The sequence below is a fragment of the Sus scrofa genome, chromosome 13, assembly GCF_054392235.1.
Source record: "Sus scrofa isolate SSC_HxYL_T2T_F1_AM1 chromosome 13, Sscrofa_HxYL_maternal_Yorkshire_Landrace_v2.0, whole genome shotgun sequence".
Taxonomy (NCBI): domain Eukaryota; kingdom Metazoa; phylum Chordata; class Mammalia; order Artiodactyla; family Suidae; genus Sus; species Sus scrofa.
Window position 1 is genome coordinate 146,062,133 of NC_139395.1, and position 13,354 is coordinate 146,075,486.

At 51.6% G+C, this 13,354-nt stretch overlaps 1 long non-coding RNA gene across 1 annotated transcript in view; it reads right to left on the reverse strand.

Annotated features, from left to right (window-relative positions):
* LOC110256390 (uncharacterized) overlaps positions 1–10,214 on the reverse strand; it is a 147,239-nt gene extending 137,025 nt beyond the window's left edge. The window contains exon 1 of the long non-coding RNA XR_014824553.1: positions 9,746–10,214. This is a non-coding gene — a long non-coding RNA (uncharacterized LOC110256390). The remainder of the gene's footprint in view (positions 1–9,745) is intronic.
* Positions 10,215–13,354: the final 3,140 nt, after the last annotated feature.

A 13,354-nucleotide genomic window follows, 5' to 3' on the forward strand; every position in this document is an offset into this window, starting at 1 on the left:
CCTTCAACGCTGCCTAAGCGTGTCCAACCTGGCACCCAGCAGCAGTTCTGACGGATTCATTTGAGACGGGCTCTGTTGAGAACCAGCTATGTAACCTTGAGCAAGTCCCTTGCCTCGTTTTCCCCATCTAGGCTGGCCTGGATCACTGCCACCTGCCCACTGTTGACCATCTGTGTCTCTCTCTTCTTCTGTGGCTGCAGGGAATGCCCACCCCACATGGTCAGGAGGGGCAGGGTTGTGAAATGGAAGAACTAGGAACAGACACTCAGGGTCAAGGTCAGAGCAGGAATGAAGCCTGCTTCCTGCTTCTCAGAATGACCTCCTCTCTTCCTCTTGGAGGTGTGAGCTGCCGAAGTCAGAAGGGTCACCAGGCATCATCCAGACCAGAGGTGTTCATGCTGATTTTACCCACAAAGCCTTTCTCCAGATGAAATCTCACACAGCAGCCCAGAAGATCAAACACAGTGGAGGGGAGCAAAAGCAGCGGTGAAATGGAGCATTTATAATAAAGGCAACTCTAATGGCGCATTTATGATAAAGGCAGCTCTGGCATCCTGGCTGGGAAAAGCAACTCCAGGGATGTGCTCAGCTGATGCAGAAAGCTAGATAGTAGAGTATGACCGAATCTGACCAGGCTCTCTCCTCTAGAATAAATCCCCACCCCTGCCTAAAAAAAGTTAAAAAAATTTTTTTTAATTAAAAAAAAAAAAACAAGAGTTCCCGTCGTGGCGCAGTGGTTAACAAATCCGACTAGGAACCTTGGGGTTGCGGGTTCCATCCCTGGCCTTGCTCAGCGGGTTAAGCATCTGGCGTTGCCATGAGCTGTGGTGTTGGTCGCAGATGCGGCTCGGATGATACCGCGTTGCTGTGGCTCTGGCGTAGGCCGGTGGCTATGGCTCCGATTCGACCCCTAGCCTGGGAACCTCCATATGCCACGGGAAGAGGCCCTAGAAAAAGGCAAAAAGACCAAAAAAAACCCAAAAAAACCAAACTTATCAACAACCAGAACTCACCATAACTCCTCTGCATCAACATAATGTTCCTTACAAATATCACTGGCTTATCATATTAAACCTAGGCAATCTCTGGCGGCATCTCTTCCACTTCTACGTATGAAAACACATCACCTTGGAATACCTGATACAACTCAGATAAAAGAGAAAAGGAGCAGGCAGCAGGGCAGGAACTGAGCCATGGACAGCTAAGGAGAAGAGAAACTCAGAAAGAAAAAGAAAGGTAAGAGTTGGTTCCTGCAGCTGACCAAGCAGATTGGAGGATCTGGGCTGGGGAACTAGGGTCTATTAGATTTCTCGGGACCCTTAGGGTCCTGATGAGACAGGGGAGGGGCAGGGAGCTTGTGGGGGAGGGTGGGAAAGGATTCTGGTGCCTTGGTCAGGTGGAAATGGGGAGGGGCTTCCTTCCCCATCATCGGAGGAGCCTTAACAAAAGGCTAGGTACCCTGGATAAGCCTGGGGTCCTGCCTGGAGGAGGTGGGCAGCAGGGCTGACCTAATGAAGAACCTGTGCCAAGCGGCTGCAACGGCCGCATCTGCCCAGTACCGAGCCTATCACTGACGTCAAGCGCGGCGGGGCCGCGGCCAGCACTAACTAGATACAGATGCATGAGGGAGGGCCGCCTCGGCCAGGAGCCGCTCCCGCTGGCGCCGGTCCGCCAGCCCCAGAGCTGCTCGAGCCGCAGGTGGGGAGGAGCCTGAACCGCAGCCGCCCAGCCTCCCAGACGGCGCAACAGCGCGCCCTACTGGCCATGGTCCAGAGAGCGCGTCCAGGAGCCCCGCAGGCTTAGGCGTGGGGCCTGACCTCTTCCGTACATTCTAACACTCATCAGGTGACTGGGCTTACAACACAGTCACTCGATGAGCTTGAAAAAAATCCTATTGCCCAGGAGGCGCCCCATTTTGATTAAATTAGAAACCCTGGGAGAGGGACCTGGATGCCAGTATTTTTAAAAAACTCTTGAGGCATTTCCTACGTACCTCCAAATTCAGAACCTGTTCCCTTAAAGCAGTGGTTCCTACTGCTTTGAGCGTGCATCAGAATCCCTGCAAGGCTGTTAAAACCTGGAGTTTCTGCCTCGGTAGGAATGCAGTGGGGCCTAACTAGCTCTATCAAGGTCCCAGGACCTACCTTGAGAACCAGGGCTAAACTGTGGACCAGGATACACAGCACTGGTATCAGCTGGGACTTGCTAGAAATGCAGATTTGAGGCCCCATCTCGGATCCGCTGAATCAGAGACTGCATTTTATCTAGCTGCATCAGGGTTTAGAAGTGCTGCTCTGATTACTGTTTGGTCAGGCCTCCTATGATCAGGCTGTGCTGAGTGCTGACAAACCCTCCCTACAGCTTCCCCCAAAATCCTTGGATCAGAGGCGGAGTTCCTGCTGTAGACAGTGGGTTAAGGATTCAGTGTTGCTGCAGCTGTGGTGTAGGCTGCAGCTCCAGATCAGATTCCTTTCCTGGCCTGGGAATTTCCATAGGCCACAGATACAGAAAAAAAAAAAAAAATCTCTGGATCAGAGAGCTAGATGGAATGTTCCAGATTACCTGAGCCAATTCTCTTGAACGACAGATGGGGAAAAAGAGGCCCAGAGAAAGGAAAGAATTTGCCCAGGGTCAATCATCCTGGGTGCCCAAAGTTCATGTACTCACCCCCTCTTCTTCCTCAGGGGGTGGTCCTTGTGAGCTATGACCTTACTCCTCCATAGGTCAGGCACCTTATGAACTTCAGAGGGGGCCTGTGGAGGCCCAGGTCTTTCCTGTCCTATCTGCCTGGGCGTGCGCTGAGGCAGGGTGCAGAAACACAGGAAAACTGCACCGGAGAACACAGTGGGAGGTGGCCTGCAGAGATGACACAGGGAGGGGCTGGCTTTGAGAGTTGGGTGTCAGCCACTGAGCCTAGGTTTGTCAAGAGTCATACTCATTTTTTGTTCACAATTATTCCTCTGACTTCTCAGGGAAGAGACAGATCAGAGGCCCACTTCATAGACACCTGTCTTAGAGGTGGGGTGCACTGAGCACAAAGTCCCCAAAGTGGGCTGGATGGTCAGCTCTGGCTGCAGCTCCTGGTGGGTTTCTGTCTTTTTTTGGTCATTATTCATGCAGGCACTCTAAGGGGCACAGAGAGTCCGGGTGGAGAGAACAGAAAAACACACAAATAAATGACCACGAAATAGGTAACACGAGGAGGTTGTGCTGTTCGGGGGAGTGGGAGGAGGGATGGCATTTGGAGTGGGTGGGAGGAGGGATGGCATTTGGAGCGGGTGGACACTGGAGGGATGCATGGTGTGGGGAGGGGAAATCAGAGTGGGCTTCCTGGAGGCTGCATGGCCATCACAGCCCAAGCATGAGGGAGCCTGAACATGTCCAAATTTGGACCTCACACTCTGAACCACTCCTCTGCCCTGTCCTCAAAAGGTGAGACCCCCAACTTGTGTCCTGTCTGGGAGCTGTAAACAGGATGTCTGGCTGGAAAAGAGGCAGCCGAAGCTACCCGGAGAGGGGGAAGGGGGACTTGAATTTAAAGTTGATGGGTTTGGGTTCTATCCAGGATCCCACGGGAAGCCATCTGAGGTGTGATGCAGGAAACAGACACTGATGGGAGTTTCAGGAAGGCTGAGTCTAGAGTCCAGCAAATTGCTGATGTGCAAAGCTCTAGCTTGAGAGCCTGTGTAAGAGAATCACGCACAGTTCTGTATAAGGTTATATAGCATTTCGAAGGGCTACATTTCAACATCGTCTTCCTTTCCATTCGTCCCCCACCCAAACACTGGGGAGGGGTGAGGGGGAATCTTCAATTTGTAATTGTTGAGTCAAGTTTTCCTCTTGTGGACTTTTACAATTCCCAGCTCCACCACCCTGTTATGGGCTTTACAGAAAACAAAGAACCTGAACTTAAACATTAACCAAGATCACTGAGAATGACAATGAAATGTACAGCCTTGGTGTCCTGGGAGGAGAGGCCCCTGACTCTGGCTGGTGGTTCAAACAGGAAAGGGACCTGGGCAGGCGCCATGGCCAAGGGATTAGGAGGCCAGCTGATCCCAACAGCACTTTCCACGCCAGCCAAAAAAAGACTGACTGACCTCATGTAAGGGCGAGGTGCCTGGGTACAAGGAGGGCTTGGACAGGGTCCCAGCCCTGAGAAACTCATGTCCCACATGAGAAAAGCCCTTAAGGGGACTGATCCAGGGCCATGGAAGGCAGAACGAGGAGGGATGTGTTTCACCCTAGAGGAGGCAGCACCTGCTGTAGGTCTTAAAGAATCAATAAACATTTACCAGTAGAAAAGAGTAGCTGGTCTGGGCAGAGGGAATAGGTGAGCTCAGGGTAGAGGGAGCCACGCGTGGTATGTCTGGGAAATGATTAGTCTGCTGTGGTTGTGGGTGTAGGGGGCACAGGGAAGGACGGGGGTGTGGAGGATGGCCAGGGCTGGAAGGCGGCATGGGACCAGATGAGAAAGGTTAGATCTAAGGTGTAGGCCCTTGGGCTCTGTCTAAAGCCCCTGGGCCACTGTGGGGAGGGTAGCCTGGTAGGGTGCCCTGGTGGGAGGCTGCTGGGGTCATCCAGGCCAGAGGTGATAAGGAGCTGAAGTTCAAGGCTGCAGCAGAAGGGAGTGGGGAAGGGGGTGGTGTGGGATGGGGGTCTGGGCACAAGAGGTTTCCAGAAGCACTGTCTTCTGACTCAGAGACTAGTTGGGTGGGGGTCACTGAGGTCAGGGACTGAACACTGACTTGGTGCCATCCTCTGGGAAAGGAAGGGGTCTAGCTGGGCAGCAGGAAGCCCACGGGTATCCCAAACAGAGGAAATTTAATACAGGGGATTGGTTGCATAGTGATGTGAAAGCTGAGAGGCCAAAGAAGATGCAGAGGCAGCACAGAGGTTAGCAATGGGACAAGGCCACTGGCGCCACCTAGAGCAGGAGGGAGGAAGAGGTGTGGCAGCATTAGGTAGAGCTCAGAGGCCAGGAGCAACCCAGCCCAGCAGAAACCAGAGCAAGCCCGGATAGTGGGAGCTGGGGCCAGGGAGGAGACCCAGGCCCCGCTGGAGATGCTTCCTAGAGCAGAAAGTGTGAAAGAAATACCCCGACTTCTCCCCAGCCATCTGCTATGGGCCACACCTACTTGAAAGCCCAAGACAGGAAATCCCTAGAACAGGACTAGAGAGGCAGCTGGGGTGAGCAGAGGTGAGTGCAGATTTAAGCATGAGGGGCCTCCCTGGAAAGGTATCCAGCAAGCACTGGAGACAGAGGCTTGGAGGGCCGGACAGGCGGGTGTGGAAGGCTTGGTATGGCTCCCAGCAGAGGCAAAAGCTGACTCATGCCTGAGACACATGGTCCCAGAGCTGAGCCTCCTGGGTGGGGCAGGGCAAGGTGGTGTCATGTGGCGCAGGGATATGTAGGGCCCTGTGTCGGGAGAAAGGATGCCACGGGGGAAATGGGCTGGCCCGGAGAGGCTGTCAGACCCACGTCATCATCCCTATCCTGATGGCTGTGTGACTTTGGGCAAGTGAACAATATTCTCTGGGCCTTGGCTTCCTGCCTGTAGAACAGAGAGCATACATCCCCCACAGGCTCTCTCTGAGTCAGGAGGGTCAGCCTGGGCTCGGTGATGCCAAGTGGCTGAGTGAGGCATTGGGCTTGAGTCTGACACATGCTCCTGGGGCCACCTAAGATTACACACCTGCAGAGAGAGACCGCTGGCAAGTTCAGGGCCCAAGCTGGCTCCACAGAACACAAGACAGGAAGGGATCCCTCTGAGGTCCTCTGGGGCTGGGGGCCTTGACCCGGGTCCCTGAAATGGTGTACAAAGTCCAATGGGTATTTTTCCTGGGAGAGGGCCTGATTCTTAGAAGAACTGACAACCCCTGCTCATGAACTGCAGGCTAAGCCCCTCCAACTCTTCAGCCCCACCTCCCAGCACACCCAGCCCCATACAAACCACCCCAGCATCACAGAAGGGCTTGTGGTTGCCCCCAACTCACCAGGCTTCCACTCCTGGGCCCTCCCTCAGTGGACCTTGCCCCTCCACCTGGAGTCTCTCCTTCCCTCCCCTCCCACATATCTTATCTTCTCCAGCCTTTAAGCCTCTGTTCAAGCATCACTGCCTCCAGAAGGCTTCCTCTTACCCTCTGACCCTGGCTCCTTCCTGGATGGGCAGGCGTAGCAGATCATATTCTCCAAAGACGGCCACTCCCATGTATTTAGGCTACCCATAGCATCTCCTGCCCATGTGACGGACACACCTTCCACTGTGAGGGGTCTATGTCCCCTCCTCTTGGATCTGGGAGGGACTTGCAACGGCCCTGACCGATAAAGCACAGTGATGCTTCGTGGCTTCAGGGACCAGGTCAGAAAAAGGAGAGCCCTCTGCCTGGTCCTCTCATATTCTCTCTGTCCCCACCTCAACATCTGCCCTGGGACCTGAGCCAACACGCAGTGAGGAAGCAGGGCCACAGGGAGAGCCCTGGACCCAGAGCCAGCATCCACAGTGGGTGTGGGCCTTCAGGTCACCCCCAGGTAAGGGCCTACGGAATGGTGGAGACTGTCCCCACTGTGCCCTGTGTGTGTGCTGGCCTCACAGAGATGTCAGGTCCTTAACCTACTGAGCCACAGTGGGAACTCCTATTTCTACTTCTTACACAGTGATTCCAGCATGTCCTCCGACCAGAGGCAGCCTTCCTCTCAGGGAGCCCCATTTCCTCCCTGCTCCTTCCTGGGGTTCTGCAGGGCCCCCACTCTCCAAGGCTAAGTGCCCCAGGGAGCAGCCCTCCCAAAGACCCCCAAACACAGAATCCAGAATCACTGCTCTGCTGCCAAGGCTAGACTTCTGTGGGGGAGCACTCCCTTCCCAGAGGGCCCTCCAGGCAGAGAAATTTCATGAGATGAACCTCACCAGGAGTTTTCAAAGTTTTCAAAGCATCTTTCTCCTGCCTCCTTTCTGGTCTCCACAAGGTCGCAGAGGCAGGCCCAGCAGGGATGCCGAGGCAAGGAAGCGGCCTCACCAGGACTCCGGCCTGGGCTTCTGCCTGCACACCACTGCCCCTTGCCCAGCCCAGGCCACTGTCAGCCAGGATGCTGCTAATCCCTTTGGCAGGGCCTGCTGTCTGTCCCTGCGGTGGACTGAACCATCCAGAGGGCTGAGCACCTCAGTGAGCCCCTAGACTCTCCAGGACATTTCTGGACCTCCTTGAACCCCGGTGTCGGTTAAGAAAACAAAGCTCAGAAAAATTAAATAGGATTAGACCGGGACTTCTGTTGCTAAAAGACACACACACACACACACACACACACACACACACACACACACAGAGAGCAAAAACAAACCAAGAAGACAAACACAGAAAAAACCCTTTAGCATATATTCCCCAAGGCAATCACAAAGAACCATTTTTGGAGTACGTGCTATTTGGGATTATTTGTGTTCCCTTCCCCTGCACCGAGAAAGAAGACTCCAGTTAGATGTGCTATGTCTATTTTACAAATATCCATTTATATAAATATTTAGGGGGTACAGCATGTGTCCCAAACACTCTCTCCCTCTCTCTCTCTCTCTCTCTCTCTCTCTCTCTCACACACACACACACACACACACTCCCCCTCTCTCTCCGGATAAAGAGGTCTCAGGGTTAGGATGCATTCTGGAATCCTTCCTTCCACACCTCCCGCGTCTGGTCACTGTCTTTGAGGCTGACATTCCTCAAGTTGAGGGATGGGCAGGCAGAAGGCTGCGGGCTGTGCGCCAGCCAGGTCAGCTTACGGCAAGCTGTCAACCCGTTTCTGACGCCCCAGCTAGGCCATAAATAACCGCAATGAAACTGCAGCAGGCCTCCCCCCGCAAGGCGCTCCCCTCCATCAATCTCCTCTAATGACTGCTTGGCATTCAGGCTTCCGCCAGTGACCCGACCCCGGCCCCAAGCATTCTTTGGGGCGCAGCATCCTTCCCAGGCACAGAATGGGTCAGCCGGGAGCACACAGCTTTGAGAGGTCCCGTGTCCTGCCAATATACTTTATGGATGCCGGAGACAGGAAGGAAAACTCTCATCACTCAAAAAGCCCCTCCTCTCAAGATGGGCTCCAGAGAGCAGAGCCATAGCCACCATCTACGTGGTCCATCTGGTCCTAGATTCTACATCACCACTCAGCCCAAACAGCTGCAGCTTCCCTCACCAGATAACCTTACCCCGGATGAAAAAAGCTGGCCTTTGCTCTCTGCGCTCTATGGGTGGGCCACGGCCAGAGGATACTGCTGCTCAGCTCTTTACATTTCTTTTGTCCTGTCCTCAAGTGGCAATTACCTTTTATTCTTGCCTTTTGTTCTTCAGCTTAACTTGCCCTGACTATCTCACCACCCTAAAAACATCAACCTAGGGTAGGTATCCAGAAAGGACGAAAACGCCTAATTCGAAAAGTTATACGCACGCCAGGGTTCACAGAAGTACAATTTACAACAGCCAAGACACAGAAGCAACCATCAACAGATGAATGGATTAAGAAGATGTGGTACAGATATACAATGGAATACTACTCAGCCATAAAAATGAATGAAATCATGCCATTTGCAGCAATATGGATAGACCCAGAGATTATCAATACTAAGTAAGAGAAAGACAAACACGTATGATATCATTTATATGTGGAATCTAAAAAAAATGATAGAAATACAAAATTATTCTATTACAAAATAGAAACAAGACATAGAAATGCAGACATAGAAAACAAACCTGCGGCCATCAAAGGGGACAGTGAAGGGAGGGATAAATTGGGAATGTGGGGATTAACCAATACACACTATATATAAAATAGATTAAACAATAAGGACCTATTGTATAGTGCAGGGAACTATATTCAATGGTAATTATGTGGTAATAACCTATAATGGAAAGGAATCAGATAAAGAATATATACAACAAATATATTCAGATATATGTATATATCAGACACATATATATATCACTTTGCTGTACACCTGAAACACTGTAAATCAAGTACACTTCAATTTTTTTTTAAAAATCACCTACCTGCCCCACTTTGTCTCTCTGTCTGGCACTACCTTCAACCTTTCTCCTGAGATCTTAGGATGGAATTTACCTAAGTAAAACACTCCTAGGATTCTACCCTACTCTCTAATAAAACAATTTGCCTAATCAACAACCTTATGATAGAATTTTAATCATACATCTCTAGATAAAATATAAGAAATGACAAAATGACAGCTAAAATGTGTATGCTTGTACACGTACCTCCACATCGAGCTTCAGTGACCACCCGGGAAGGTGTGTTTACACATGGAAAACCGAGGCCCTTATGATCACCGGGCCCAATGAAGGACCCTGGGGGCTAGGGTCTAGCGAACTTGGGGACCAGAGTCACCCAAACCAGCTCTTTATGGAGTGGACAGAGAATGAACACAACAAAACCACACCTTAACCCAGTGCGGGTGGCCCAGAGGAGGACCCAAATGCAGAACACTGGATGATGCTCCCAGATTCCCTGGGCCCCTTGCACTGGTCCCGTGCACCCTTCCCCAGCCTCTGGGTGCTTTCACCCCTGACCAAAGCACCTATGACTCTGCAGAGCTGCCCTTCCACCACCGCGACCTGTTAGAGCAAACTGGGAAATAATCTACAAGCCAGAGCTTTCCTGCAGAATGGCGCTGGGGCGGGTCTCCATCTCAAATCGTGTACAGCAAGCCTTCCCACCCTGTTCCATCTTCTCCTCCCGCTCTCTTACCAGGCTCTCCAGGGATCACTTCCTGATGAGAAATCACCAGCATCTGGACCCTCACCTCGAGTTCTGCTCCTGCGGAGCCTGACCCAAGACTCTAGGAAACGTCTGTGGGAAGAATGAAGGCATCGCGGCTCCAGAGACGATGTGGAAGGAGGCGGCAAATAGAAGCAGCACTGAAGCGTCCGGAACATGCGTGGGACGCAGGTGCAGCCAAAAAAAAAAAAGTTCTTGCCTCCATAGTAGCACATTCACCAGCACACGGGCTCTTTCAACATCTGTATGGACGCTGTGAGCCCAGACCTCTCTCGAAAGACCATTCTGGATTGGCTCGTCTTCTGGATCACTGAGTAAGCGGTCCCTTAACTGATAAACCGCTTAACGGTTACAGCCATTCGCGTCCGCGGCTGCTGCTGTGAAAGGGAGCTCGCCGCCGCAGAGACCCTCATCCAGCCCATTTCTTTGCGCAACTTCCGCCTTCGCCTGCCCTTCCCCCGCCAGCCTCGTGCCCACTTCCCGGAAGTGGGGCGGGAGCAGGTGGATAAATGCTCCGCCTCCTAGAGCTTTTCTGTTCTGGATGCTTCTCAGGCGGGCCTTCTGGAGTCAGCGCGGTCCCTGGAGCAGCTTCCACAGTCATCGTGTGCTGGTTTTTCCATCTTTGCTGCCTCGAGGATTCACCTTCCAACTAAACTGCATCCAAGCTCTTGCCCCAGGCTCTACTTTCAGGGGACCATACACCAAACCCGCATTGGGCATAACGTGGACTTTTCCAGGCAGCTTAAGCCATCATTATCCACTCCGGGGTCATTGTCACTTCCAGGTCCGCTCTGGAATAATGCGTTGGCCTCAGGGCTACTGAAGTGCCTCCACTAAATGGCACACCACTCTTCTTTGGGAATTCATGTCTGAGTCTGCCGTTTTCCTACCTCATTCTTCCTTGTTAGCAAGTCTTCAGAAGGACCTGCCTCCCAACTACCGATTTTTGCCTTTAATCGATTGCTGTCTGGAAACCATATGACCACACTTGGTGGACTTGTGTCTAACATAAAAGTGACCAGACGCTGATCGCAGGAATATTCCTTTCAGCACATGCACTCGTTTTTATCCAAGCACTGGAAACTTATTTGGGTTGCTTGAGAGACATTATTTTTTTTCCTGGTTTAGAGCTCCAATTTGTAGAGTGTAGAGCTTGGCTAGTGAAATTTTGTATGAATGAGTTCTTCCATCTCAATTTAGATAGAAGACCTATGTGGGGGCACAGGCACTGGCTCTAATAATACTTATTTTTATTGTTAAGTCTCCGGCCTGCCATTTATTGGGATATGCTAATTGCATAGATGCAGGTTTCAAGGTTCTAAGAGTCTTCACAAGTTTACCAACTTCACAGACATAAAAAAATATCACACCCCAAAGAACGGGCTGATAACAGGGAATTGCTGTATAGCCAGAGAAATCTAGCTGATAGTCTGTGATGGTCTATGTGGGGGAAGAATCTGAAAAAGAATGGATGGGTGTACATTTATAACTGAATCACTTTGTTGTGCAGCAAAACTTATCACGACGTGGTACATCAACTATACTTCAATAAAACTTTAAAAAATATTTTTAAAAACCCCACAAAGAATGGTGGCTGACACACCGATTTCAGAGCAAAACTAGAATCTGTCCAGGGATTGAATACCAGTCTCCCCATTCCGCCTCCCAGTCTGACCCAGAGGTGCCCTTTCCTCTCCCAAGAAGTCATGTGTCCACTCTGGTGGGCAGGAAGAGGTATGTGCCCACGGTGGCTTCAGGGTAACTGGGTGAGCTTTCTCATGTTGGAGGAATTCTGTTGTGGCCTCGGCTCTCTCCCCAGCAACTTTCTCAGCCCTGGGAACCTCATGCAGGGGTTGGGGGAGGGAGAGGGCTCTGGGCACCGTGACTGATGGCACAGCTGGTAAAGAGCCACAAAAGAGGCAGACTTCAGGGACAGGCGTGAGAACACAGTGCAGCAGGTGTGTCAGTGATCACCTACCCGAAGCCCTGGGAGGGGCGGTGGGGGATCAAGGGCTCAGTGAGCTGCCTGAGTGTTTCCTGTGCTGCTGAGAACAGGGGTGGCAAGAGCACATGGGGATCTGTGGTGGGAAAGGTTGGATGGGCGAGTGGGAGACCTTGGCTTCAGGCCTTCCCAGGACATGCAGGGAATGGTGAATGGGACTTTCCTTCTGGGATGGGCTCAGCACCACAGGGTGGCAGTGTGCCCCCTGCCGGAAAGGGACTAAAATCTAGGCAGAGAGGAGTCCCACTGTGGCACAGTAGGTTAAGAATCCCACTGCAGCAGTTCAGGTCACTGTGGAGGCTTGGGTTTGATCCCCGGCTGGCGCACTGGGTTAAAGGATCCAGTGAAGGTCGCAGCTGTGGCCCAGATTCAGTCCCTGGCCTGGGAACTTCTGTATGCCACGGCTGTAGCCATAAAAATTAATTAATTAATTAAAAATGAAAAATAAAAAAAATTTTAAAAAAGAGAAAATTTTGGCAGAGAGAATCCTATCCCACAAGGGCCCAGAAGACCCCAGAGACTGGTTTTCTGGGCAAGGCGGCAAAGGAACAGGAGGGCTAAAGTTTAAGAGCCGTGGCTGCGAAATTAGGAGGTTGGGATTAACATACATGCACCATTGTATATAAAATATATCAATAACAAGGTCCTACTGTATAGCACAGCGAAATCTACCCAACAGTTGGTAATAACCTATATAAGAAAAGAATCTGAAAAGAATGAATAAATGTGTATCTATAACTGACTTTGCTGTACACATGGAACTCACACCCCATTGTAAGTCAATTAGACGCCAATAAAATTTACCTAAGAGTCATGACTGCTAAAAGGACACCAGAGTTAGGAGTTCCCATTGTGGTGCAGTGGAAACAAATCTGACTAGTATCAATGAGAATGTGGGTTCGATCCCTGGCCTCCTCAGCGGGTCAGGGATCCATCATTGCCGTGAGCTGCAGTGAAGGTTGCAGACGTGGCTCAGACCTGGCATTGCTGTGGCTGTGGTGTAGACCAGCAGCTGTAGCTCTGATTCGACCCCTAGCCTGGGAACTTCCATGTGCTGCAGGTGCAGCCTTAAAAAGCAAAATAATAAAATAAAATAAAAGGACACCAGGGTGGATGAAATTCTGTTGCAGGGGTAGTCACTAGGTGTGGCTTGAGGGCTGGAGTTCGCACAGAGGAGGCCGAAGAGGATGCGGTTAGAGGCTGAGCATAGTCAGCTGCAGGGAGGTGGGAGGCTGGGGGTTGTGGGGTGGTCAGTGGGGCTGGTGCCTGATGCACCTGGGGAGGCTGCAGCTCCAGCTCAGCCTGCTGTCCCTCTCAGCTGTTGCACAAAGGGTGGCCACGAGATGCTAACAACCCCTCCCACTGGGAAATCCTCAGGGGCCACTTCAGAAAGAATCTCATGGGCTAGAGCTTCCATGGAGCTGCAGAAGTCTTTTGAGACAGGCTCACCACCTCGGCATCTGCAGGGAGAGATTCCTCAAACTTGGCAAGAGAAGAAAGCACATCCTCTCTAAAGACATGATTGAACTGGTATCCACGCCGAAATCTGTGAATTTCCCAAACCCATGATTCCTCAG